We start from the raw sequence: 27,991 nt of genomic DNA, 5'->3' as shown, positions 1-27,991 counted from the left end.
GCATTTCAGCCCTGAACTGTAATCTGTGCCATTTTGAAGGCTGTACTGTTTGAGGTATGGTACTAAGACAAGGTGCTCAGAGAGAGGGCAGTGCATATTTACAAGTGATGTCTTCATTTGAATTTTTATTTCCCACAATTTTAATTTGTAGTTATTTTGTTTGTCTGCCTTCCTAATTGTAAATTTCTTTCCTCTGTCTGACTCAAGACAGTGCCAAATGTTCCAGTGGTTTCCTGATAAGCTTCTTACTCCTGCCTCAATCCCTGTAACTGGGGCTGTCTTCTAGAATTTTGTGCCAGGATAGGTGGAGGAGAGAGACTGCTGCTGAGGAAGCAATGGTGCCACTGCCAAGGCCACATCACCAGGTGTCAGCTGAGCACATGACATTGCCGTGCATGCAAGGTGCAGCGCTGCACAGCTCCTCCTGACCTCTGAAAGTCAAAATGCATGACATGCTGAAGGCTCTAAAAGTCTTAATAGCTTAGTGATTATAAGGTAGTTGGCCTTACCTGGGCATCTCAAAGCAGTATTTTTCGCCTTGTGAAGTGTTTTCATCTATGCCCATTGTAATGATTAGTGCCAGCAAGAGACATCATCTGCTGGTAGCCATAGGCAGGAACAGTGTTTTTCTGTAACCGACTGAGCATCCTGAGTTGGAAGGGACCCATAAGGATCATCCAAGTGTTTGAGATTTTGATTTTTAAACATAAAGGCATAAGACTTTGCATGAGTGTGCTAATTTAACTGTTTCTCTGCTTTTCCCTGATTGAAGCAAGGTGAGGAGGGGCATCACTTCAAACAGAACTTGTTCATAAATCCTTTGTACTTTTGTCTGATGATCGGATATGCTGATAGCCATTTGAAGGGAAATCTTGTAGCTTCATTGTCTTGTTCTGGAGAGTTACTGAGTGCATTATTGGAAATGTGACTATTTGAAAGAACCTCTTGAGAAACATTATTTTTGTGAGAGACCCAGGAAAGCAATAGTCAGATAATCCCATTCACTGTATTTCAGACAACACAAACAATGCATTGCAAGATACCGCAGTAGGGTTCATATTGTATTATTTATTCATTAGTTAGGATTTAGAAATGATGAAAAGCTGTGTCCTGGCACCAGTCCACTTCAGTCATTCATGGGATCCAGATTTACATTCTTGTGTCAGTCAGGATAAAACTGCCATAAATGGAATGCATGGATTTCAATCTCAGTGTACATCAGTATCCTACCCTGTTGCAGTTCTCTGTTGGGAAGGACTGGTGGGAGCAGAAAACTTCAAGTTGCATCAATTGCTTTTGAAAGTAGAGTGGTGTGTAACTACCTCTTAGGAATCCACAGGAAAAAGAGAGAAAGTCCAATATCATTCTGGTTTACACCCTGCAACACCACCTCCCCTCCCCTCCCCTCCCCTCTTTAGGAACTGTATTGCTGTATGGTTCAAGTGATTGGTACAGTACAAGTGTGAGGTGAGATTTTTAGAAATCTGGGTACATATTCTGCCTCAAAGTCCCTAAAACTTTTTCCAGAAAGATTCCGTGTACAGCACAGCGTAGGGATATTGTCAGTTCCTTCTCATGAATTCTAAGGAGTTCTTGCATTGTCTCATAGACGTAAAAAAAGACATAATGTGACATTTAGGTGTGAAGTTGTGGACATATTCACTAGCAAAAGATGTCTCAATAAGGAGCAACTCAATTCACTGATAACAGCAGCTCAGACTGAGAAATGCGTGACAGTGGTTGACAACCTTGTAAGCAGAGGTATAGCAGAGAGATGCTGTACCTTGCTTTTCTGTCATTGTCTGGGAGATGATTTGTAGGACTTAAGGTCAAAGCTACTAAAAACGTTGGACATTGAAAATTGTTTTTCTTGTGGGTGTCCCACACATAACTGACTTACTATAGCATGATCAAGGAAATTTTTTTTTCAGTGCAAAATTGTCTTGCAAAAAAAGGGTTACAAACTGTTGCTTGAACATAGTGTGTCTATGTTCAAGCGTGTATTCAATATGGATATTGTCTTTGTAGAGATGTGTTTAGACTTGGGAGTCCTGTCCCCCCCAAAAAAGATGGCAACGGTACTGTGATAATCTCAAGGAAGAGTATCTTCATCATCTGCCAGTAGCTGAGTCTCTGTATGACGAACTATGTTGGGCTTCCCATATGAGGAGAGCTTTGGTAAGTAACTCCACTGCTTAATTTCATTATTTCATTCCTACTTTCAAATGATTTTTTTTTTTTGCTCTCTACCTAGAAGGTGCCTAACAGGGGTTCTTCTGCTTGTTTTTCTTTTCTGTAAGGCTGATGTTCAGATGGTGTGTACATCATGAGTAGCTGACCTGAGTGCATGCCTGTAGAATAGTGTTGGTGACCACGTGAACTTATAGACTATTAAGTATTCTTCAGTAACTGCATGTTTGTGTTCTTCCACGATAAATGTGAGATGTGCTGCCCAGTTTTGCAGAGGGATACTGTAAGTTGGTGATTTTGGTCCTACCACAGTGCGACGGGGTGCTCAGAGGAGATACTAAAGGTCATCGCAAACTGAAACTTTGCATTATGGTACCTTCTATGGAGGTATGATGCAGTTATTCTCAGACTTCTCATTATTGTGCAGGACTTTGAAATACTAAATTCAAAAGATCCACCCATGCTATTTTTTAAATGCACAGTTGGAGTGTTCAGGTACCCTAAACTGTCATTTCAACACTCCCCAGGTACTGAAGTTTGAACTAAGGTTACTTAATGCTTATGATCTTCTATCAAACTGTTTTAATGTGCTTTTTATCCCCTTCTTCCTTCCTTCTTTCCTCTCTCTCTCCTTCTGTCAGTTCAGCAGAGGGTTGTTACCATATTACCATTAAAAATGTGAGCAATTGCATTGTAAAAGAGCAGTTCAACATGAAATACTGTGCAGTAAAACACTTTTTATCAGATTCTACTATGAAGAAATGTGCACTTCTAAATAATTAGGGCAAAAATACCAGTAATTCTAAACTGTCTCAGTTATTAACCATGCCTAGATTTCAGTAAAGTTTATTGGGGATTTAAGGTGTGAGTTCTGTTACATTTGGGAGTAGTTTGTTCTAAATTTCAGAGCCTGTTTTCCATTTGATGCACAAATGAATTAAATTCTTGATAATCTTGAAGATACCTTGTTACCCTTGAGGGTTGATACCCTTAGAAAAAATAAGGACATCCTTTATTCTTAGCATGGGAAAACGGTCAAATCTCCCTGAAACTACAAAGTTCATTTCTTTGGTTTTGCTTTCCAGGGCAAAGCAGCACTTTCAAGCAGCACTTCTGCATTGAGTATTTTCACGTGGAGATGTCTGTGGCAGGATGTAGGTGTCAGAATATCTTTTCCCACTCCAGTCCTTTAGAGATTTCTTAGTGAAACCTGGAAAAAGAGACTTGGTCCACAGCTGCTTTTTTAAATACTTTTGGGGCAGAATCTCAACTGTGAGAGGTTCCTTCTGTTCCCTTCCATGCTAATTAGCGCTGTGATGTGCCATTATGAATCCCCAGTGCTACCACACAGTGTGTGAGTCAACTTGTGCCCATAGAGTGCGTAACTGTTATGCTCTCCAGTGAGAAGTTGCTACTGGAAACAGCATTCATGCTAGTAGGTAGAAGAGCCCTTTTCAGTAGAAGAGGAGGAAAGGAGAGTTTCTCTTCTTCCCATGCTGTATAGGAGGTCAAGTTCTCTTCTCCTCACTAGATGGCTTGTGCAAGTTACCTGTCTTGGGAGTGGCAGTCTGAATCCTCACAATTTTCTGCCAGGAAAGGTCCCTAGAAGTTATTTCTGTTCTTCCTGCTACTCGCTCTTCCTCCTGTCTCAGTAGCTGTTCAGACCTGGAAGTTGGTCAGGAGCCCATCTGTGTGGTCACCCTTGGAGAGTGCTAGGAGGCCTGGCAGTGCCTCTTGATCTGCCTTCCTGCCATGTTTCCTGTCACTTGGGACCCCATGTTCTTTCTCTGTCCACTGCCTTTGCTTCTGTTGAGCTAGGGAATACCGAGTGTCTGTGCCGGACTTCCTGGGCCATCTTTCTGGAGTGTTATCCTGCATACGTTTGGGGGGGAATTTTACCCTCTGCTTAGCCCAAGAAACCAAAAATGCAAATGTGTTGCTTGATGATGTAAATCTGTAAAACCCTTCATTTTCAATTGAGTTTCTGTCAGTTTCCGACATGAAACTGGAAAATTGTCAGTGTTCTCTTGCATAGCCGAAATCAGTGTTTAAGGTGAAATGACAACCTATTGATTGAAATATAAATTTGGCAGTGAACTGTATCCTTTTGTATTTAAACATATGCCTTGTGCTATTTTGAATGGTTTGCCTTCTACTGACAGATTGCCTATAGATCCCAGCTGATAAGTAGCTCACACTGAGCACGGCTTTTATAATTGTAATGCATCACGCTTCTGTCTTTGGCACAAAGCGCAGCACTCAGCATACTTTGAATATTGCAGCTGACCGTCTTGAAAACAAGGGTTAAACCAGGGTATTCTGTGAGATGAAGAAACTTGTTTTTAAGAAACGCTGCTGCATTAAAACCACAGAGGGATTATTGAGTGGGAAACTGTTGATGAAATTAAATGCTGATTTTTTTTTATTTTTTATTTTTCTTGGAGATGGAATTCTTCCTATTGTCCTCCTCACACCTACAGTTGACTTTTTTTTGGCAATTGAGTGCATGGGGATGTGGTGTGAGAAGATGATTTTGCTCATTCTTCCCACCTTGCTGTGACAGATCTGTTGCAAGATAGGTGCTTTGAGTGACAGTGTAACATACCAGGCCAGGCATAGCTTCTCTAGTTTGTTCCTCTTTGCTGATCCTCCTATCATTTTATCACTGTTCTTTGCTGAGAATTTTAGGAAATTGTTCTATGTATCCTTCTCCTGTGGCCATGGATTCACCTACTAAAGCTCATCAATTCTACTTCAGTATGGTCTCCATCTCACAGAATATAGCCCGTTGTGGGTGATAAAATACTGTAAATTTAACTCCTATTTTTGTGTGTGGTAAGGGTAATTGAGCAGTTTTCTGTGAGATTGCGGTGGTTTTACTCGGGTGGGTGGCCGAGCTCCACCACAGCCACTCTCTCACTCCCCCTTCTCAAAGAGGAACGGGGAGAAAATACAATGCAAAGGGCTCAAGGGTTGAGATAAGGACAGGGAGATCGCTCAACAATTATCATAACAGGCAAAACAGACTCAGAGTAGGGAGATAGTAAGATTTATTGCCTATTAGTAACAAGCTAGAGAAGTGAGAAACAAAGGAAAGAAACCAAAAGCACCTTCCCCCCATCCACCCTCTTCCACCTCCTCCCCCCAAGCGGCACAGGGGAACGGGGGTTATGGTCAGTCTACAGCGCTGCTTCTCTGCCGCTCCTTCTCGGTCACTCTCGTCCCCTGTGCTGTGGGGTCCCTCCCACGGGATGCAGTCCTTGCTGAACTGATCCGGCATGGGCTTCCCACAGGCAGCAGCTCTTCAAGCACTGCTCCAGATATGGCTCCGTACCAAGGGGTCCATCCCTCAGGAGCAAACTGCTCCAACCTGGGTCCCCCACGGGCAGCAGCTCCCCCCAGACCCCCTGCTCCTGCGTGGGCTCTTCTCCACGGGCTGCAGCTCTGGCCCGGGGCCTGCTCCAGCAGGGGTCCTCCACAGGCTGCAGCCTCCTTAAGGGCAGGTCCACCTGCTCCACCGTGGTCTCCTCCACGGGCTGCAGCGTAGAACCCTGCTCCACCGTGGTACTCCATGGGCTGCAGGGGGACAGCCTGCTCCACCAGGGGCCTCTCCACAGGCCGCAGGGGACTTCTGCTCCGGCACCTGGAGCACCTCTCCCCCTCCTTCTTCACTGACCTTGGTGCCTGCAAGGCTGTTCCTCACTCCTCTCACTCTCGCAGCTGCTGTGTGGCACAGCGTGTTTTTTTTTCCCTGTCTTAAATCTGCTCTCACAGAGGCACAACCAACATCACTTACTGGCTCGGCTCTGGCCAGCAGTGGGGCCCTTACCTAACATGGGGCAGCTTCTGGATTCTTCTCGCAGAAGCCGCCTCTATGGCCCCCTGCTACCAAAACCTTGCCATGTAAACTCACTACAGAGATGCAGGGAGAACTTGAATAGAAGATGGGGAGGTTTGATGACGTCTCTAACCTCTCCCATGACTTTCAGTGCACCGTGAGACTGTTGGAGTAGAGAACTGAGAAAGTGCCAAGCTGTCACCTGGAAAGGGGGCAGCTGGTATCGGGTATATTCTCAGACCCAAGCAGTATGGCAATACCTATTCTATCATCTTATCTTCATGTGTTTGACCCCATACAAGATAATGCAAGATCAAGCCGTGCGTAATGCTCCTTCTTCCGTACCTGAGGGTATTTGCTTTCATTGGAAGGCTTGGCATCCAGAAACCTTCCGTGATGTTTTGGTATATGCCTAAATGTATATGCACATCTGAGCTGTTCTTCAAACTACTAAGGCAGCTGTGCTGGTCTTCTGATATACTTTAGAAGAGGGAAAATAATGCCAAAAGCAGAACTAAATTGTTCCCTGCCGTCGCCTGTTTTTTCTCCCCTCATTTGCCCAGGGTATGAGACTGTAAAAGTTCCCTGTTTCATGAGGGAAATCAGCCAGTTTGAGGAGATGAAGACCATTATGTTGGAATGTATCACTAAAACCAATAACAACCTATGAAGCTACTAGTGAAATAAGGGCAGAGAGCATGCCAGTGTTTGCAGTAGAGTCAGTTTCACTGTCTGTCTTCTTTTCTTAACATCACCTTTTCTCAGCCAGTTAAAAAAAGGAAAAAAAAAAAGTGCAATTTTAAGTCTGGGTGGAACTGGACTGTGGATGGAAACTCCTGAATGGCACACTGCAGGATCATTTTAGAAAATTCTTATTTCCTGTTGCAGTCTTGGGGGCAGGGAGAGTGAGATCAAATTTTATTGCATTGCCTTTTCAAAGCTAATTACTCAGTCTGCTTTCCCATAGGAGCATGCAGCTTGTTTTAGCCAGGCAGTGACTAGCAGTGAGAGGCTGTTACAGTAATAGGTGTGCTTTCAGAAATTGATCCTAAGGCAGCCCCAGTCCTGCTCTGCAACTATACCCCCAATAACTTCTTAAGGAAGGTAGTATTAGGTACACTCCTAAGACTCAATCATGCTTCTCAGAAGGATTACAACATTAAGAAATAAAGTACCAGAAAGGAAAATCTGTTCCAGTGTTGTATGTGTCTTTAGAATTGACTGACTTGGATTTGTGTTACTTCAGGACCTCATCTGTAATTCCAATGGTTATCTCTGTGCAGACTCGCACGGGAGGTGCTTATAGTTGTGTTTTTTCTCTTTTTGCATTGTGAGGAGTGTAGCTGAAGAAAGCCTCTTGATAGGAAGTGCTGTGCAGTTCTGCTCTTTCCCAGTTTTAGTTCTTAACTGTGCACAAATGTTGAGGATACCAGGCTCTTACACATCACTTCTCATCAGCTCTTAAAACACTTAACCAAGAAGGTAGATACCCCATCGTTGTATAGGGATGTGGAACTGAGGCCCCAGTGGCTTGCTAAGTATGTTTTAGCAGTATTAGCAGAGCTGGGCACAGAACTCTGGCCTGGCCTGGTGCCCTGTGCAAGTGGTGACTTACAACCAAAGGGGGTTTCTGTGATTGGTCACGAGTGTCTAAGGATGGTAATCCTTTTGATTATGTAAAGAATAGACATTTTAAATGCAGATTATTGATGAACCTAACCCTTTAAGGCTTAGTTTCATTCCCTGTCGGCTCCTGGAAGAGATCTGTTAATTGTCAATATGCAGGATTTGGCTGGCAGACTTCTCATCTGAGGAATGAACTGGATGGTAGGGTGACGGACACCTGAGAGCGCTCAGTCACAGGGCAACAGCTGTAGCAAAGGTGTGATGTGTGCATTAACAATTCTTTGTCTTTCTGGGCCCTGATTATTTATCCAAAACCGAGTTTTCGTTCTATTTTATGTATTTTACCTTGCTGCTTTGGGCTACTGAGCACCAATATTCAAATCCATTAGAGAGTATTTTGAATACACTTTTCACAGTGCCATATTTCCAAAGAAACCACACCAATTAATCTTTGCCATAAAGCCATTCTTAGAGATTTTATGCTCATACTGTCTAACTTCACTTTTGCAAGGAACACTTGATAGAGCATTTCTACCAAGGCCCTGAAACGGCCAGTTTCTCTGCAGATGACTGTTTTCAGCATCAGAAGAAATGTAGGAGTAGGCTGGTGCTTTTTCCATCTAGAAAAACAAATCAATTTCAAATTTTGCTCTGCTTACAATTCTGGCTGAGATGGACAGCCTGGGGAGGATTCAGTGCAGTTTATTTTATGCTAACCTGTCAGGCTGTATCCTCAGGACTATGCTAATAAATTGTCCAGAGAATTATGGGTGAGATTATGTAAGGCACTTCTAAAAGGATCATATTGATCTGTCACCCAACAGGGACAAGGAAAATAGGATGATGTGAAACCATTTTTGCGCTATCCTAATAATGAACTTATTCTGTGGGCTCTGCTGTTTTTAGACCACCATGAGGTTCTGTTTTTACATGACTGTCTGCCACGGCCACTGTGATTTGTCATATCTGTGAGTATAACCCTCATACACTCAAGGTTTGGACCGAGGTCTCAGAGAACAGGCTTGGGTCTGTCTTCCCCCCAAGACACACCAAAGGTACGCTGACGTTTTATAAAGGAACTAGACTAGATGTAGGCATTTTACCTTAAGTACTGAAGAAAACCTAATACTGACTACCTCACAGATTCTAACATGAGGAGATGGATGCCAGTATTGTGAGATGAGACCTTTCTTCTTAATCCTTTTGTTTGTTTGCTTGTTTATACTTCTGCTGCAGAAGGTTTATTTCCTATGGAACTGTATAATTCCTACTCTGGGGGCAACTGGGACTTGTACACTCAGTTCTTCTAGAAATTCTCTTTCTTAATTTTCTTTAAATTTAAGAAATTCTCTTTCTTAAATTTAAAATGGTGAATTTTCCTGACTGTCCTGTATGTGAAGCATTAGATGTCAGAATGACATTTCTGAAATGCAAAAGTTACCTGGCATCTGCTGGATTCACTGGGAGTCCCTGCTGTGTAATAAATTTGTTTTCAGGTTATCTGAAATATCTAATTCACTGTATCTTTAATAAAATATTCTTCTGTTCCAAACAGTCTTGAATTTCCCCATCAAAATGTTATTCTTTAATATTCAATTTCCAAAATCTCTCTGATGTACATTTGACTGTTACATGTTATTCATGTCATGTATTAATGCTACAAGTGCTGTGCAGACCTCTCTCTTTCAGGTCCTCAGTAGCCAAAATAGGTGTCTGGAAATGTTATGGAGGTGGTTTTCCAGAAGGTTTCAAAAATCATGGCTATTTTGACTATTTTTTTAGTTGAAATTGAAAATCTTGAATGAATTGTGCCTAGCATGACAGCTCTGACAATTGCAGTCACACCTTATGGCCTTAGGCTGTTCTTTCTCTGGACCTTTCCTTTTATACCCCACTAGTTCTGCTCTTAAGTATTCTGCCCTTTGGAGTTGTTGACAGCCACTGATTTTTGCTGATAGTTCCGTGCACTGTGTTTAAGCATCAGTTGTTTCAAAGGTCCAGTGCTAATGCTGCCTGTAGTAATTGCAGAGTCCTCCCCTTAAATGGCTACAGCAGAACTGCTGTCATTATAAGCACTTACAGCAGAACTAGTGTGACTGTCTGCTTGCTTGAGGCAAGAACTGTTCTCACAGGGTTCAGAAAAAGGCATTTTAAACCCAGCAGCAATGCCATTGATGCTGATGCCAACTATTTAGCTTCCGTCTGGCAATCTTTGCCTCCTGCTTTGGAAAGAGATGTCTGCTTTTCAGTCTATGGTTTTAGTATTGTTTGGAGTCATGCTGCTGACTCCACCATTTCCAGCTTATTTCTAGCTTCATGTAGTTGGGAAAAGGAAGTTTCCAGAGAGTTTGTCTGTTTTATATGACAGAAGTTTAGCTGTGTGTCAAAGTGCAAACATTAACTTCAGTCATCGCTACAGAAAAGACAGTATTGCTGACAATTGCTACATCATGTTGTATGACAGCAGTAATTTTTTATTGTAGGTAATTTGGTGCAACTGTAGACTTCTTACTAGATTTATGTTGTTCTGACCAGAGAAGATTTTTTTTAAATTGTTTTTCAATGAATTTTCTACTGTTAACCATCTGATTTATTACATAAAAGATATTCTGGCATTTACTTTCTATTCATCCAGGGACTCAATTTGCAGTGTATTCTAGAGCGAGGTTTTATAAAGAACCAAGTCCATGCACTCCTTTTGTCTACAGTTGTATGGGTAAATTCATGGCTTTTCCGAAAATTGAAGTGAAGACTTGAGACGCAGAAGTAACTGTTCACCTTTATCATGAGATGCTCTTGTTCCTAAAGCAGTGCCCCTTGGCTGTATAAAGGGGCCCATTCTGTTAGTGTCGTGGTCGATTTTCCCTGGGTGGAATCAGTTAGAAGGAGCAGCAATAGGAAAGGCAACCGCCACAAAAAACTAAAATGTGCAGACAGCTCAGCCTCCTAGAAATTGAACAGGCACCAGCGGGGCAGCGTGCTGGCAAATTCAGTTTGACAAAGTGAATTGAGCAATTTTTCTGCTGCAGCTGTTTTCTTGGCACTCAGAAGAAATGGCTAGTCATTTCCAGGTTACAATTTACCAAGAATAGAAAAGTAAACTGATAAACGGGGCTTCTACTTCGGCACCAGAAGCATAGCACTAGGTAGTCTGGGACTGAATTTGCAGCAGACTAGAATGACTTGAGCAGGCCTGTCCTAGAGCACCAGAGATCTTTTGTGTGGACATACAAACACTGTAACTGGGGAAGCACAGGAACAGGTAGCTTCCCCTTCTCAGTAGCTTGTGGTTGGGATGTCCCAATGTCTGCTGGTGTGTGCATGCTGTGTTTGCAATCTGTGCTGTCTTGATACCCCTGTGTTTTGGAAATAATGTAAGTACCTGAACTCTCTGAGCTTCTTGCTGTTCTGAACAACCGATGTGTTGCTGATTTTAAAGGTATTTGGTAGAGTGCTAAGTGGATTTGTAAATGAGAGTTATTTCTAAATCTATATGAGAACATAAGATCTGTGAGAGAAGAATAAATTGACTTGGCTTGTTTAAACACTAATGGTAAACCTAATGGAAACATAAATAGGATTATTTAAAAAACAAAAACAAAGGAAGAGAATAAATGTCTTTTAGTGTCTATTGGGTGTAGAAACAATTAAAAAATTGGAAGAAAAAGCAGTTTTTGATGATAAATGTATTTAAACAGTTGGATAATACAGGTTTAAGATCTCTAAATGTTACAAAGATAGGGTTAGGCAAGTTGTTTAGGAATTCTGTAATATGGCTGAACTTACGATGGAGCACAAGTGGAAGCATATGATGCCTTTCAACTAAATTTTCTGTTGTTACCTGCCATGCATGACTTTCTTTAGGAAAGCTACACATAGCTTTAATATTCTGACCTGTAAACAGAGAGGAAAATGTGTGAAAGCCGAACTAATACATCATCTGAAAAGATGGAAAATTTCTAAAGCCACAAGTACTAAAGGACAGCAGATAACAAAGGAAAAAAATGCTGTTGTTGAAACAGTTTTTCTACTTCAGAAAATTGGGGAGTAAGCCCTTGCTAAAAGATAAACTTCTGTGAACTGGAAATTCTGATGCACTCTGCTTTTTATTAATTTATATTTAAACATCTATAAACATACTAGAAATTGCCTCCCATAAGTAACCTTTTCCAGTCAAACCAACTAAAAGCAGTTGGACTGCACTGAATGCTTATTTTGACATTCACCCTTTGATCTGTGGTGATGTTTCTCCATAGGAGGAAACCCATGTCTTTGCTGCAGCACCAACCCTTCCAGTTCCGTTGATGAAGCTGTCATACCTCTGTCCATACTTGGTATGGGAAGTTATAAGCCACAAGTATGAACCCTTTCTGCAGTCTCTTTCAAAATGAAAGCCTGTTTTAAGGGCTCTGCTGAAGGTCAGACTCCTCCTCATTATCTTATAGGGAAGAGTTATTAGGTACACAGTCTGGCAGCCAAATTCCCGAAAGGTCTGGCTGTCTCATGAAGCATGAGTAGAAAAAGCTATACTCAAATCAGGACAGAGGAGAAAAGCTAAGCTTGTTTAGATCAGAAAGACTCTAAGGAAGAAAAGGGATTTCCTAGTTGGATTCTGGTAGGCAGTTTTGGTTTGAAGTCAGTGGGAGCCTTGGAAGAGGTGGGTGAGGGAGGACTTGGAACTGGCCTTTGTCATGGCAAAACACACATAGGGAAGGCATGATATGTTAAAAACCTGAGGCTTATTTGGGGCAATTGACCCCAACCAACTGGAGGACCAATAGTCAGTGGTAGGCTCATTTTCAGTCCTTGCTCTGTGATCTGACTTTTGAGAGCATGAAACACCATGCAAGAAGATTCAAATTATGCATGTAGAATACAAGCATGCCACGAGCTATGTGCATGCGGAAAATACGTGCTTAGAAAAGCTTCTCTCTTTGTACAAACAGGTGTGGGCTTTTGTCTGATCTATGAAGGTCAAGCAAGTGAGCTGCAAGCAGGTAGTTGTAAATGAAAGAGAGCAGGAGCCAGACATCGTTCAGCCTCACCCTTGAGGTCTCTTGCTAGAGCTGCAGGAGAACTCTTTTAGTTTGCACTTGTATTGATGTTGTAGGCCATGAAGGGCGATATTGTTTTTCTGTGTTGTATCAACATATTACTCGGATACCATGTTTTATTTCCTTGTTAATGCTAAAGATCAAATGCTATCTATGAAGTGTTTTGCTTCTTGGCAACTATGCAACTGTTTTGGGAGCTGGTTTGTAAACAGTGTAGTTTGCAGGGGGTGGAAGGGAAGGAGACAGCTGCATCCAGTGATTCTCAGACCTTAGCCCTGCACCAGTGAGGTGAGGAAGGTTTGCTACAACAAGTGTTGTGCAAAGTTAGGTTCATGCACTTTATTCTAAGTAAAGAGGAGCCCCAGGGAAGCAGTGGTGTATACTTAGTCCTAAACATATGCTCTGCGCTAGGTAATCCTCCTATACCCAAACAAAAAAAAAAAGTGAAAACCTTTATGTAGCTTTGCAGTGATAAGCTTAATAGTGGACCTATTCCAAGGGGTCCTATTTGAGTTGCACTGTGGGGAAGAAAAATTGTTCCTGCTGACTCTGTTCTTGGTATGTACGTTCAGGAGCTTTAATGTCAGGTTAACTGTTGATAATTCTTGGATGAACGTCGTCCTTTATTTTCCTCCATAGTCCGTAGATGATGAATCGCAATAAACTCTGGATGTGTCAAAAAAAAAAAAAAGGCTATTTTTTTCTGCATAGTCTAATAACCTCACTTACCAAGTTTGACAGCTGTCAAATACACCCTAAAACTTTAGAACTCTAAAAACTCTTAAGATTCCATAAAAATGCTGATTTAAAAAGGTTTCTGAGATTTTTTAAGCTTTAATATCTGCAAGGATTCCAGAGGAAACATGGGATGAAAACAGACTTTCAATTCTTCTGAAATTTTTATTGGCAAAATGATTTTTCTGACCACCTTTATTTCAGTACTTGGCCAGGTAAATTGGAGAAGATATTAACCACTGTGCCATGTGCAGCTGCTAGAACTTTGTGCTGGATCCTCAGGGTCTGGGCCATCTCTGCTAAAGGAGGTAGAGCAGGCACACAGAGGGAGAAGAAAACCCTCTCTTGTTGGTGGGGCAAAGGCAGGACTTCACTGAGCTCAGACTAGTCTAGCTCAGAGTCAGAGCAATGTCCTTGCTGAGAATGAAAACTGCAGGAGAGGCAGATACAACTTCATGCTTGACTGGGAGGCCTGCTTTACTGTTCTTGCCTCCTGGGCCAGGTGAGCCCAGAGGAGGCCTGTGGCTCTTAGGTTAAAAGAGGAGTATGTGGCTGGTCTACGTGAAAACTGGGAAATGACTACAGGCTATAAAAAGAATTGTGTAAAGAGCAGTTGCTGTCTGCTGTTTATCCAAAGTTCAGGACAGTGACAACAGAACTGCTCTGTAGTTTACCCTGGAAGTAACGATAAATTGTGTACTTTCCATCTGTAGCTTAAGTAATATTTTATTTTGTGTTGGAAACTTCTCTTACTCCATTCCTACGAGCATTTGCCCACATGTTTCTATTTAATGCAAGCTTATCCATTGACATGTTTAAGACAGAAGTGTGTGTGCAGATTTGTGCAGGACTTGATTCTGTATGGGAGAGTGACATTTTTGGACTTCTTTGACACATTTCATAGCTCAGCATAATAACTCTTATTTTAACTGTACCATTATGTTTGTAATTTCAATATGTAACTTACTTCTTGGAGAATAAAAAGGTAGGGAAATGTAAGAAAGCATTTTAAACAATTTTCATAACTTGAATTATCAACTATTTTTAAATTGCAAATGCAGCCAGAATTACTTTTTCCCCCTGATTATATGGACTTTTAATTAACTTAATTAATGAAATGCATATCCCAACCAGTTTATCTTGATAAGGAAGACAGTCCTTCAATTTTATCTTGAAGGAAAAAAAAAAGAATTAAATGAATGCCAATGTAACTTAAGGCCCATTTTTTATTTAAGAATCTATTCAAAATTCTGTCTGATGGGTCTGTTTCCCCCTGGATCTACCCGAGCTCAGACCTACTCCTACAGAGACGGCTTCTCATGATAGGGCTCCCCTTGAGTCCTGATCCCTGACCTTCCTTATGGTGACCAGGTTGGGGTGGTGTGGGTTCTGTAACCATATCCCCTTCAAAGTGTCCATCTGCTGTGTATTTATTCTCCTTGGATGTGGAAGTCAAATAACAATCTACAAAACAAAATTGTCTCTGCTTGTTGAAGCGCTCACTGAATGTGCTGCTGTCCTGAGTGGTGGGGTCTTTGGCAGGTGCATGTTGCACTGACCCGCGGAGTTGACTTGAGCCCTCGATCACATTATTCTGAGATTCCCAGTACTTTCTGATGACTCTCTTCTTTTGTCTCCAGGCCTTCCTGAAGCGTGTTAGACTGTCCTTCTAATGTTGGTGTTACTCTTGTAAATACAAGTACAGTTGAACTTGTGCTAGTTACCAGCAAGAACCAGGTACAAAAATCGGAAGGATTGTCAGCTCTGACTTTAACGTCCATCCAGAAGTCTTTGGAAGAGTTTTGGATGTTGGACTTTAACAAATGCTAAAAAAAGAAATTGTCTGAAAATAGGAACTACAAGTAGGTGTTACACTGCATGAGAGGTTATCCTGTCTCAAAACTACTAGAGAGTCAAAAGTTTCCAAATTAGAGGTACATTGTACAAGACTGTGTGCTCCAGCAGGGCAGAGATTTCCTGGTATGCCTTTTTTTTTTTTTTTTTTTTTTATGGCTCCAGAGCTGCGTACTGTGGCAAACAAGTGCACATCTGCCAAACAGGGAGGGTAAGAAGGAATCTGTGCTCCAAGCAATATGTTTCCTTTTGGCACCTCTGCATCTCCTCCTACACGAATCTTTTGGCAAAGCCACAAACCTAGCTGTCAGTTGCATATTTACAATTAGCTGAATGCCCAAATCATAATAATGATTGTCTTCTTTCATACATTTTTATGAATACGTGATTTTTATGGAATGCAATTTGATATTAAGATGTGTTCTTCTAACTGACCTTTTCATCTGTCTGAGTATTAAGATTGCAAAGTCTGGTAGTGAGCTGAAAAATATTACTGAAGTAGATACCAGTGTAGAGGACAGCCTGGAGCATGCTAATGACAAACTGGACAGGGAGTCTGCTTTACGCTGTGTACAAATCCAAATGGTTTTTACAGCTTTTTTGATAAGGAAACAGGCTGTGCCATCTACAGCATATAGAAAGGGCCACAAACTCTGTAGCAGACCATTAAAACAATGTTGAAAGCGGTCAAGAAATCTTGTTATATTGTGCATAAGTTTTCTGGTTGGTCACCGGTTTCTATCTTCTGCATGTCTGTCTCGGTGCATTTAGGTGGTAGAGCAAAGCTTGGTGCAGTGGCTTGTGCTGCCTGTTGGGGCAGCCCCAGTCCTCCCTTCTCCCTCCTGCATTCAGAGCCAAAAGGCCCGACCAGGCCTGGTGCTGCTTTGACCGCGCACTGAGATGACTGGCCTTGCTGGTCCTGCAAAACCTACTCGCTGCTCATTTTAATTGCCTGATTAGCATGTTGGCTTTGCTCCACATAAAATGGGGGTTGGAGGATGAGAGGAGCATAGCCTTGTTCAGGAGATTAGGTTGGCAAAAGGGCATGACAGTATCCTACATGTTAGAGCTGGGTTCCCAGTCTTCCTTGGCATTGTCATTTCTGGAGAGGTACAGCAGGGAGACCTCACTGAGCCTTTCTTCAAAGACATGACACTTGGAAAGCCATGACCCATCCCTTTGCATTTCCTTCGTTCCATTGCTTTTTTTTTTTTTTTAATTGCCTACAGCATTTTTTAACCCGTACAACACATTCAAGGCATATTTGTTTTTGTTTCATTCACAGGTGATTGAGAATAAAGATGCCCACTGTGGAGCTATTGTCTTATCTAAGAGCAGGAACCACCCGCTGTGTAGTACAGATAGAGGTAAACCCTTCAGCACCCTGATATTTCCTACAGAAATCTCTTCATTTTATCTTGAATTCATCATTCCACTTTTTGGAATCTCTTTCACAGAATTTATTTTTACAGCCTTTCCTGCACAGAATTTGCAGTAGATAAAATTTCTTCCTTCTAGCTGTACAGTGCTTTAGTTGAGAATCTGGTGGTGTTTTCCTTATAAGCCTCTGGTTTCAAGGTTTTATATAATGTCCTGAAAAGGTTTGGCTTAAAAAGTCATTTGGAAGAGATGAATGGGTATGTTACCTTTCTAAAATCAGTGAGGCATTTTGCAAGTTCTGTGTGATGCAAAAAAAGTTACCAGCTTTTTGTGTACCTTTTTATTTGTTCCTAATGGCTCTAAACTTTTAGAAATGTTAATGCTAAAGACCCATGTACTTAGGCTTAGGCATCTTGATGCAGATGCTGAAAAACCTTTCTGTCTTTAGCTCAGTACTTGCTTCCCAACTGTAAGTAATATCAGAGATTTCTGTCCCTGAAGGCGCATCCACATTTACTCTTTGTTTATAATGTTTCCTTTCTTTGGACATGTCTTCCAACTTCACTACTTGTTTACAGTGTAACGATTAGCAGATTAAAAATTGGCAATCAAAGGATTAAGTCATGATAGAAAGAAATGCAATGTAACTGTATTACTTTGTTCGGCGTCATGCTGATGGCATGTATTTTAAGAAAACTGAGTTTAAATCTTGTAGCATGGTCAGCTTAGATATTAAGATCTCAATGCATATGCTTGAGGATGCAAGCATCAACCTACAGCCTTTCAAAATTGAAAACATTTTTGTCTTTAAGCTGCATACCACTGGGGACTCCAACAATGATAACTTAATGTAGTGAGAGCCATGTGAGGGAATTTTTGAAGTGTACACTTAACTACTTCGGACTGTCTCTCCTGTCTGATATATTTATACAAAAAACAATCCCCCTTTTCAACCCTGGGGTGTTACACAGAAAATGGGGCAAAACTGTGTTTTCACAGCAGCTGTGCAGCAGAGCTAGTGCTGATATGGATATCACCGCATCAACCGTTCACTATTACGGGTACATCTGAATTGATTTGAATTCTACGAGTTTAAAATGAATTCTAAAATTTTTAAGATATGTCAAAAGTGATTCCTGGTTTTGAAGAAGTAACAGTGAAACTAAAGGACCTGGGAGTATTGGTTGATAGTCGGCTGAATATGAGCCAGCAGTGTGCTCAGGTGGCCAAAAAGGCCAACAGCATCCTGGCTCGCATAAGAAGCAGCGTGGCCAGCAGGGCTAGGGAAGTGATTGTCCCCCTGTACTCGGCTCTGGTGAGGCCGCACCTCGAGTACTGTGTTCAGGTTTGGGCCCCTCGCTACAGGAAGGACATGGAGGTGCTCAAGCGAGTCCAGAGAAGGGCAACGAAGCTGGTGAGGGGTCTGGAGAACAAGTCTTACGAGGAGCGGCTGAGGGAGCTGGGCTTGTTCAGCCTGGAGAAGAGGAGGCTCAGGGGCGATCTTATCGCTCTCTACAGGTACCTTAAAGGAGGCTGTAGCGAGGTGGGGGTTGGTCTGTTCTCCCACGTGCCTGGTGACAGGACGAGGGGGAATGGGCGAAAGTTGCGCCAGGGGAGGTTTAGGTTGGATATTAGGAAGAATTTCTTTACGGAAAGGGTTGTTAGGCATTGCAATGGGCTGCCCAGGGAAGTGGTTGAGTCACCATCCCTGGAGGTCTTTAAGAGAGGTTTAGATGTTGAGCTTAGCGATATGGTTTAGTGGAGGACTTGTTAGTGTTAGGTCAGAGGTTGGACTCGGTGATCTTGGAGGTCTCTTCCAACCTAAATGATTCTGTGAAAAAAAAAAAAAAAAAAAAAGAGAAAAATAAAGATAGATAAAGCGCAGTGATAACACATAAGGTCAGTTTCTGATTTACTTTGATTCCTGCGCGTTAACATATTATCTGCTAATTGTCATTTCTAGATTGGACTTAATTTATATCTGTTCTTTTACACAACTTAAGCCAAACCACCTGTTGCAGAGAAAATATTCTAGTGATTTAGAACAGTTTTGTATCAGGTCCTTCCAAACGTTTGGATTTGAATATATGTAATGGGCATATGCAATATAAGCTTCATGCATATATTAAGTTGTACTCTTGACATGCCAGTCAGAACACCAAACTGGATGTTCTAAACCTAAGACCAGAGAAATATTTTTCAAAAGAACTCTGTGATATTACTTTGATCTTTTTCTTTTGAACAGAAAAGATAAACTAAAGATTGGATGTACAGTCTGATTTAAAAAAAATAAAATGAAAGAAAAAGAAAAAAAGGAATAGAAATTCAGACTGTAAAATTTTGACTGTGTTTTGAGGAAGACTCATTCATATGCTTATGCTCTTTTCATGTCTTGGTACTGTTACCTGCTAGTGCTTCTCATGAATTAAATAGTGCCTCCCCCTCCTATTAGCTTAAGTTTTAAACTCATTCAGGAAAGCAATGATGGATTTGATGGCTGAAAAATGTTAATAGACAGAAATGAAAATAAATCTAGGTCCATTTTTAAAGATCATACCTAGAAGACACAAGCTCCATCTAGTTCCATATGTCCCTGTAGAAACGTAACGCAGTGCTACCAGGATGATGAATAGCCTTTAACGGCATTACAGAGCTGGGAAAAAGTCTTCCAAGTTCCTATCATGAATAAAATTAAGAGAGTCCTTTGATACCCTGTTTAATTGTGTTCTAAATATTACCAAACAAATTAAAGTATGCACAGTGTAGTTTTTAAGCTATTTGTTAACCGTGTGTTCTCTCTGCAAAATTAATTCGTGCGCTTTAGTGGTTGTTGTTTCTGTCTATATACAATTTCTGCTTTTATCTATATGTGAAACACTCTTAAATGATTTTGATATATATAGGTCCAATACAACTGATCACTGGTGAGTGATGGTAGGTTCTTTGAACGATGGACTTGGTCTAAAAAGTTTGTATAGAATTGTTTCTCTTGTTGGTTGGTTACATGTGTCTTCTCATCAGAAAAGAGGAGGCAGCATAGACTGTATAAAAAAATCAATTAAAAAATGGAAGTCAGTGGTGTCAGAAAGTTGAACTAGAAAAGTGGTTAATAATGACCTTGTTTAACTTTGATTTTGAACCTGCTGTGCATTTAGGGTTATACTTGGAAAATCATCCATGTTGCTCATGGGACGAAATTATATTATTTAAAATGTTTTCTAAGCCCTTATGGGACCTCCTCTTTTTCTCTTGTGATAATTCATAAAATCTGGCTGAATGACAGTTTGGACATAGATATGTGCTTGCATTTAATGCTGTCATTTAGAGTCAAGGCTGGTGGGGTCTCCTTCCCTGTTCCTATTGTTGTATAAGAGTAAAATCACATCAGAATTGCATTTAAAAACATATACATTTTACATTTGCTTACTTTGAGTTGGGTGGTGTCCAAATTTATAATTTGTGTATCTGTGCTGGTACTAATTAAGCCCTGCTGGATGATGAATGTCTGAGTTTTTTCATTTAACCTGTATCAATGCTGGAAATAACGCATAGCTTGTTCCATATTATTGAGACAGTTTTTAGCAGCATATACTTTTTTTTCTTTCCTCCAAGGCAGCAAGTTAACGTTAAGAAAGGTCCTAATGTTGGCATTCTGGTGTTAAAGCATTATTTTCATTGAGTATTAAATGCAATGGTTCATGAGTGTTTTGTTTCCCAGATGCCTTATGTGTTTGAGATGCCAATTAGAATTTGAAGTCAAGGCTAGTCTCTTTCCACATGCCTGTTTCTCAGCTCCTGTGTGTCAGAGGAATGTCAGTGCAGGTTCATCAGACTATTGTCTCTAAAGAAATTATTAAGCTTGGTGGGTTTCAGTTCACATCCATCTCACAAATACTAGGTATGTGAAAAATCAGAACAAAGAAGTCTTCTTGAAGACAAGGAAATGGTGTCCCAAGATCTGAAGCTGAGGCACACTTATGCCATTTGGAGTTCTTAGAAGTGTAGCAAAGTCATGATGTTAGTATTGTATCAAAAAGGAGGGTTTGTGTGTGATACTAAATCTGAAATTGACAAACTCAGTAGTAACAAGTAACTGACAAGCTATAAATAATTCAGTAGGCTGCCAGATTTCACAGAATTAAAATATGTTTTATATCAACTCTTAAACTATCTCATCAGCATGCAAACCAGACACTAAAAAAATATAGCGTATCAAGTATAATAATCCTTGTACTCACTTGACAAATTGAAATCTTCAGACAGACACTCTACTAATGTTTTTTTTTTCAGGAAAGAATGCAGTGGCAATATTGTCAGTGCTGAGTTTTTTTAATTGGTCTTTGTTTTGTAATCTGGAGTGTCAAGGCCAATGATCTAAGCAGAATACTTGTTAGAGTTCCTTATTAAATAATTAAATGTTTATTTTACATTTATTTGTGAAGGGTCTCACAAAAGATATTTTATAGTCAGAATTTAAAAACTTTCTTCCTTTTTCAAATGTTCTTCATCATCTAATGTTTCTTTCTTGCTGTGAAGAAAGGCTAAGAATGATGTTAAGTAATATGACTCACTCAGCCTTTTTTATTAAAAAAAAGGCACTTAATTCCCTTATAGTGTTAGGCAGTACATTTTAGCCCCTTCCTAACACCAGTCTTAAATACTGTTTTGAACTCTTACTTTAAGGTTTATGTCATATGTAGTCAACAGAAAACAAGTTTAGAGTTCTCTAGTGATGTGTTAAAAGACACAGAGGTCCAGGAGCTGGGGCAGGCATCTTCCCTTGCCCAGGATGGGAGTCTTACAGCAGTTGAGGATTTCTTCCAAGAAACATCCTGCGAATAAAGATAGGGGAGCTAGCCAACTGGCTTAACGGTGAACTGAATATCTTAACATCAAACCTCTTTTAAAGAAGGTTGTACAGAAATTGTTGCTTGGGTGATGGAATGTGGCAAGATGCTGGCTCGAGGAAGGCCAAGTAGAGCTGTGGGTAGAAAGAAAACTGCTTGGCTCAAGATGAAGGGCTTATCCGTTGAATTGCTGGGTACCTTCCTCTCATGGGGAGAAAGTGAATGCTGCAGGTTACATATGGCATAATGCTCGTATTGGTGTTCAGAGCCTGGAAAAGTGGTTCATGTGTTTCTGTCCTTTTTTCTGCATCATTAAAGCAATCTTTTGTAAGATAGAGTAAAGTAGAAATAAGGGGGCAGATTTCACATCATCTGAGAATCTGGCCTGTCATTTTCTATTGAATTCCTGGAAAACATTGATGTGATTCCAGCAAAAATAGCAGTAGAACTGATAAATAGAGTCCAGTGAAAGAGAGATCAAATGGGATGAAAAGCGTAGCCATTCATAGTGTTTTACTCATTTTGTCAGAGTGAGTTAGAAACTATCTTGTTTTAGGGATATAATGGACAAATTTTGCTTATGCTCTCAGCTTATGAGGCCTGGAATTTTTTGCATGTAACGTGCCATGTGCTTGAGAAGGAAGAAGAGTCCCATAGCGCAACGTCTGCTCAGTGAGTGGTATTGCTTCTGAATGGGAGTTTCTTGGCTGTATATTGATTGTGGTCAGCAGTTCCTGTACTGGTCTTGCTTGAGGTGAAATGTGTTATGGCAGAAGTAACTGAGGAGCTCCTCATGACCCTGGCAAGGATCCAGGAAATATGAAAACGATGAATAAGAAAAGATTTTCAAGAAGTAGCAACAGTAAGTTCACAAATAGGGCTTGCCTGCAATGTGTATCATCTATATAGTAAGCAAGACTTCTTACGTAATTGAACAAAACTTAAAGATTTTGTGAAGTTGCGTCCTGCTTCTATGTCAAAGCCCATACATCCACAGTTACACATCTGAATGCAGAAAGAGTCTGGACAATGGAAAATGAGCATCTGAGAACACAACAGACAGAAGAATGCCACCCACAGCCACTCTGTCTCCAATTCCATTAACTGTGGAGTCTCTAGTCTTGACCGCGTCGTTGAGCACTGTTTTGCAATTCAAGACAGAGATCAGCCATCTTTGTTCCAAGTAGGTCTGTTTTGTGGCTGCACCAACCAGGCCAAGGATTATAGGTTTTATCAAGCATATAATGCAAGCTTTGTTTTCAAGTCAAGGGTGGTAGTAAATCCCACAGTAAACTGCACAGAATGCACCAGAAAACATAACGGTAGATTCATGATTGCATCCAAATTCTGTGACCAAGCCCTAAAATACCAGCAAAGTCTTCCTGGCAGGTACAAGTTTCGCAGGGATCACAATGAGGTATTTCAGCCTAGTGTTCATTGCCAAGGTTCCCTGGGATGTTCAGGAATGACAGGTTGCTGCCTATCACTTCTTAGATCGGAATTGTGGTTTCCATGGCAATGGGAAATGTATAATGTACCTGAAGACCTTAGGGCACTTCAGCGTATCTGATGGTTGTGTAATTTTGTGTCTAGTCACAACTAAATTTCACAGGTAGAATGCAAAAGGTAATCTATGGCCCCAGTTTTTGATTGTTTGATGAATGAAAGACCTTTCCAAGTTGTAGCTGGGTAGTGACTCAGTAAGTATCTCGATGTCAAGATGCCTTCTGATCCTTTGAAGTTTACAGTGAGCACTGATGAAATAGTTTTATGTATTGTCATAGCTGTTTGCTCTGCTGTTATGGTGGAGGGTGCCTTGAAAGGCAAACCCTTCATGGGTGAGGCAAGAGGGACTTTATTCCCTGTAACTGGCTACTTCTGACATTGCAGAGATTTCTTTCTATGCACTTTCTTTATTCAATGGAAGTCTGTCATGTTAGACTTCTATGGCATCTTCATGTTTCTGCATTTTGTTATTTCTGTCAGGATCCCTCTGAATGACAGTGATTCAACTTTTGCAAAGTCAGATGAGAAACTTACACTGATCTTACTGATAGTTTCTAGCTGGAAGGGATGCTTTCAGTTAGCATGTAAGATCCAAGAACAGTTCAATTTTCTTTTTTCTCCTAAGGTACAAAAAAATTGATTTTTTCTTTGTTTAATATTGGCAAAGTAAATTGCCTTCCCAGTTTCCTTGCTTTTAACTTACTGTGTTATATTTAAAGCAGAGGGTTAAGAGGGGAAAATATCTGTGGAGATTTCTGCAGTTCCATAAATCACGAGAATGAAACTGGTGGGTTTGAATGAAATCCAAGCAAGCAACAGCTTTCTGGTAATGTGTAACGTGATTACCTGCAAGCTCAGCGCTTAATTTTATTTCTCCCAAGCATTCGTCTGGGCAGGCAACAGTTTTGAATTAGTGTCTATGGAGCACTTCTGGATTTTCTGGTGCTGAAATAATTTTTCCTTCCCACCACAGCACGTTCACTGAAACCTATCTCAAAGGCAGCTTCTCTGAATTGCATAAGCACGTATAATAAAACCTGTGGTCCGCTTCTTCCCTTTTCTTAGTCTCTCTCAAAATAGTTTGTATCAGGTATTTCCAAGGGAGCTGAGAGCAGGGATCCTCGCATCCCTCAGCTGTGAGGGGATGGGTCAGACTGGGAGATGAGAGCAGAGTTCTGCTTCAGGGCTTTTAAAGGTACTTTCCATTTCCACTAAATGCAACTGTAGATGGGCACCTGCCTCTACTTCATGTCAAGTTTTTGTGTTTTAAAATTTGGCTGTCTTGTTTTTGAAACAAATTTGTGTGTGTTGTTGTAGGCTGTTAGAGTTGTATCTTCTATGCTGTGGGAACTAGAAACACTGATATTGCAAACAAACAAACAAAAAAAAAAGTAAAAAGTGCCAAAATTCCATAACCATGTTTTCATTCATGGTTGTCTAACATTATATTAACACACATACTATTAATGAGGTCTAGCCTGATTATCAATTTGAACAAATCAAAACCATTCTGCTCTGCCCTAGTCAGGCCTCACCTGCAGTACTGTGTCCAGTTCTGGGCTCCCCGGTACAAAAAAGACAGGGATCTCCTGGAAAGAGTCCAGCGGAGGGCCACAAAGATGATACGGGGCGTGGAGCATCTCCCCTATGAGGAGAGGCTGAGAGACCTGGCTCTGTTCAGCCTTGAGAAAAGAAAACTGAGGGGGGATCTTATCAACGTTTACAAGTATCTTAAGTGTGGGAGTCGGAGAGATATGGCCAACCTGTTTTCAGTGGTTTGTGTGGACAGGACAAGGGGCAATGGCCACAAAATGGATCACAAGAAGTTCTGCACCAACATGCAAAAGAACTTCTTCACGGTGAGGGTGACGGAGCACTGGGACAGGCTTCCCAGGGAGGTTGTGGAGTCTCCTTCTCCGGAGATATTCAAGGCCTGTCTGGACGCCTGCCTGGGCAGCCTGCTCTAGGGAACCTGCTTTGGCAGGGGGGTTGGACCCAATGGTCTCTGGAGGCCCCTTCCAACCCTTACAATTCTGTGATTCAATTTCTTCTCTTTCCTGTTAATTTATTTGGTATAAGTAGGGAAAAAAACATCAGAAATACATTCTAAAAACTTCCAGTACAGGTCTGTGACTTCACTCAAGCGTGTTATCACTAGGCTGGGTTAGATTTCTTGAGTTTAGGGAAAAGTTCATTCAAGGAGGATGTAGACGTCCTCTATCAGTCATTAGGCCAAGTGGCTAGAAACTAGTCGTAACATTTCTTAAATATAGATCTTTGCAGCATTATTTAGGTTGCATGCCCAATGATCATTACCATATTGCACGTCAATTATCCACTCACGTCTATCAAATGACTATTAAGAAATTTCTAAAAATTAGAAATCCGACAAAAGAGCAGTGGTTTGAGCTTGCACTGCTCTAGGTAGTACCGAGATTCAGTAGTGGCAAATGGGTTGGAAGATGAACGACAGTATTTGGCCCTAGGTCCGCTGAGAGGATAGGAAAAAAAAGATGTAGAAAGCAGGTGTGTGCATGTAAGTGCTCAGGTGCACCCAAAAAACACGGGTGAAAATGTTGTAATCTTTCATACAGAAAAGTATTTCCATGTATGTGAAAAGCATTTCTAAGGAGCCTCGTACTGTAAGGTTCTGCATTTGCTCTGTTCTCATGGTTAGTGAAGAGTGATTGACAGGTTTGTGGTGGTGTTTTAATGTACCATTTAATACCTTTTTACTTATTTCCCTTGGAGATATGAAAAGGGTTAGACCTACAGAGCCTTGCCTCCCTTCTGTACCTGTTTATGTCCTCCTAGGGACCAAGGATCACTTGCTGCAAAATCCATTTGGTACTTTGATATCCAGGTCAGAAGTTTCTGAGTGGTCACCCATACAATGTGTAAATGCAGGAATATATCATTTGCTGCTGTTAAAATCTCACTGAATGTATTTTTTATGGCTTGTTTTGAAGCACAGATTAAGTACCACATAGGTCCTTTTTTGGATTTCATATCTATTCAATTTATTGTCTTTATGGCATTACCTAGGGCTTTTGGGGTTCCACAAAATCTTGCTTAGTTCTCTGTGTCAGTATTCAGTTCTGTTTCCTGCAGCAGGGAATTCTCTTAGTTTATCTGTCCCTGGTGCAACTGCAGAGAAGCCTGAGAGTCTGAGTTACAGTATCAGTGTAATCTTCTAGTATTGCACATGTAGGTATTTAATTCTGCATTTCAGATCAGTTTCTCACCTGAAATGGATTTCCAGGAGTTTTCTCCCTTATAGCTGATACTTTCCAAACTCTGTGTGTTGACTCACATGGGAGCAGAATTAGGTCAAAAACTGCCTTTTGGGAGCACAGAGTCAAACCATCATCTCAGCTGAAAATGCTGAGATGCTTCTTTGAATGTGTTCTGGAAGCAATTGTGCATTTTAACCCTCCTGGTTGAGAAAACTGTATTACCTGCAGAGTGAAGAGAACTGCACAGAGAATCTATTCTTACAGCAGCTCATTCTTACATCCTTGTGTTGATTATGTAGTCTTGTCAATGCTCCTCAAACTTGCTCATATGTGAAAGTTTCCAAACCATTCAAGATGACAGTCAGTCATCACTAGTGGACTAAGACTGTGCTATGCAGCTTTCACAGTTTAAAAGTCCATTGAAATAGCTTTTCCTACAGCATCTTGAAGTATATACAATGCTCTGTACTTGTAAGGTTTCTGTGTTCCTTCTGCAGTAGAATTTACAAGTTACGATGGCTTAAGGAGTACTCATGGCTGTAGCTATGTCACTGCAATACCTGTTGACCTGATATATTTTCTGTGTAAATGACAGCTGCTTATGGTTAACTGCCTATACTCACTTAATAACTGAGAGAGGATTTATTACATCTGCCAGATGTAATGATGTGGTGGCGAGAACATGGATAATAAAATGTTGCCATCAGAATCCTTTTCGGACTGAAGATGAGTTTCATTTTTCCATTACATGAGCTATTACTCATCTCTAGATGATGCTTCTACTGTTATTGTCACTGGCTGTGCATCACAGATTAATGGGGCACGCTAACCTTTCTGGTCTCATAAACTGAAACCTGACTCCTCCATATTTCTTGTGCATACTGCATTGTCATTAACAGCACCACAATTAACATCAAGGAGCAGCCACTGTTCTTTTCTGTCTGCTCTGAGTAGCTGTGTGTCCAGTTGAAATAGCCATTCATTACTTTGAGGAAGGGCCATGTGATGATTTCTGCATAGTTTGTGAGGGCTGTAGGGAACACGTAATGGGCTGGTTAAATTGCAGATAGACTTTGTTACATGATTACTTTGCTGTTTTTTGTGAACAGAGCAATTTTTTAAATTAAAATTTACTTTTCATAACTTATCATTTTGACTCAATTGTTCCTTATCCTCTATGGGCATTCTGAGCGCAGATAATTTTAATTAAAAAGGCCAACAGATACCTAACATGAAAAATATGAAGGAATTATATTGTATTCCTTTTAAAACATAATAATTGCTATGCTAATATTTTATACTGTAATGATAGTCTATACCAGACAGTTTTAAACTATTCTCTGTAGAGAAAAGGAAAGATTTTTGATGAGAGCAAAATTTGCTGCTGCTTCTAGAGTCTGAGATACGAATTCACTGAGAAAAAAATCCTATTGACTTCAAGCGCTTTGGATCGGACTCACATGAATAAATTTAGCGAAGCATGTGAAGTACGTGATTAACCTTCAGGATGCGCTCAGGTCAGTCTCCTCAACAAAGCATGTAAGCACTTGCCTAAATTTCAATATGTGATTAGCTGCCTATACTATTTGCTGAAGAAAGACCAAAGCACTACTACTTTTAGCCAAAGTTATCTACCTAATACTGTCTCCTTGGAATTTGTGCAAAATTCCAAAATGTCAGCTTTTGCTTTCAGTCTTGATTGGATCTCTAATGCAGTGACAATTG

The 27,991-nt window shown here is 40.8% G+C and overlaps 1 long non-coding RNA gene across 1 annotated transcript in view; it reads left to right on the top strand.

Annotated features, from left to right (window-relative positions):
* The first annotated feature begins 2,062 nt into the window (after positions 1–2,062).
* The window catches only part of LOC118247081 (uncharacterized), a 112,927-nt gene continuing 86,998 nt past the window's right edge, over positions 2,063–27,991 (top strand). The window contains exons 1-2 of the long non-coding RNA XR_004778292.2: positions 2,063–2,178; positions 16,583–16,664. This is a non-coding gene — a long non-coding RNA (uncharacterized LOC118247081). The remainder of the gene's footprint in view (positions 2,179–16,582; positions 16,665–27,991) is intronic.

This window comes from Cygnus atratus, chromosome 9 (genome assembly GCF_013377495.2).
Source record: "Cygnus atratus isolate AKBS03 ecotype Queensland, Australia chromosome 9, CAtr_DNAZoo_HiC_assembly, whole genome shotgun sequence".
Taxonomy (NCBI): Eukaryota; Metazoa; Chordata; class Aves; order Anseriformes; family Anatidae; genus Cygnus; species Cygnus atratus.
Note: the sequence above shows the minus strand (reverse complement) of the source record. Positions and strands in the feature narration are given on the sequence as shown.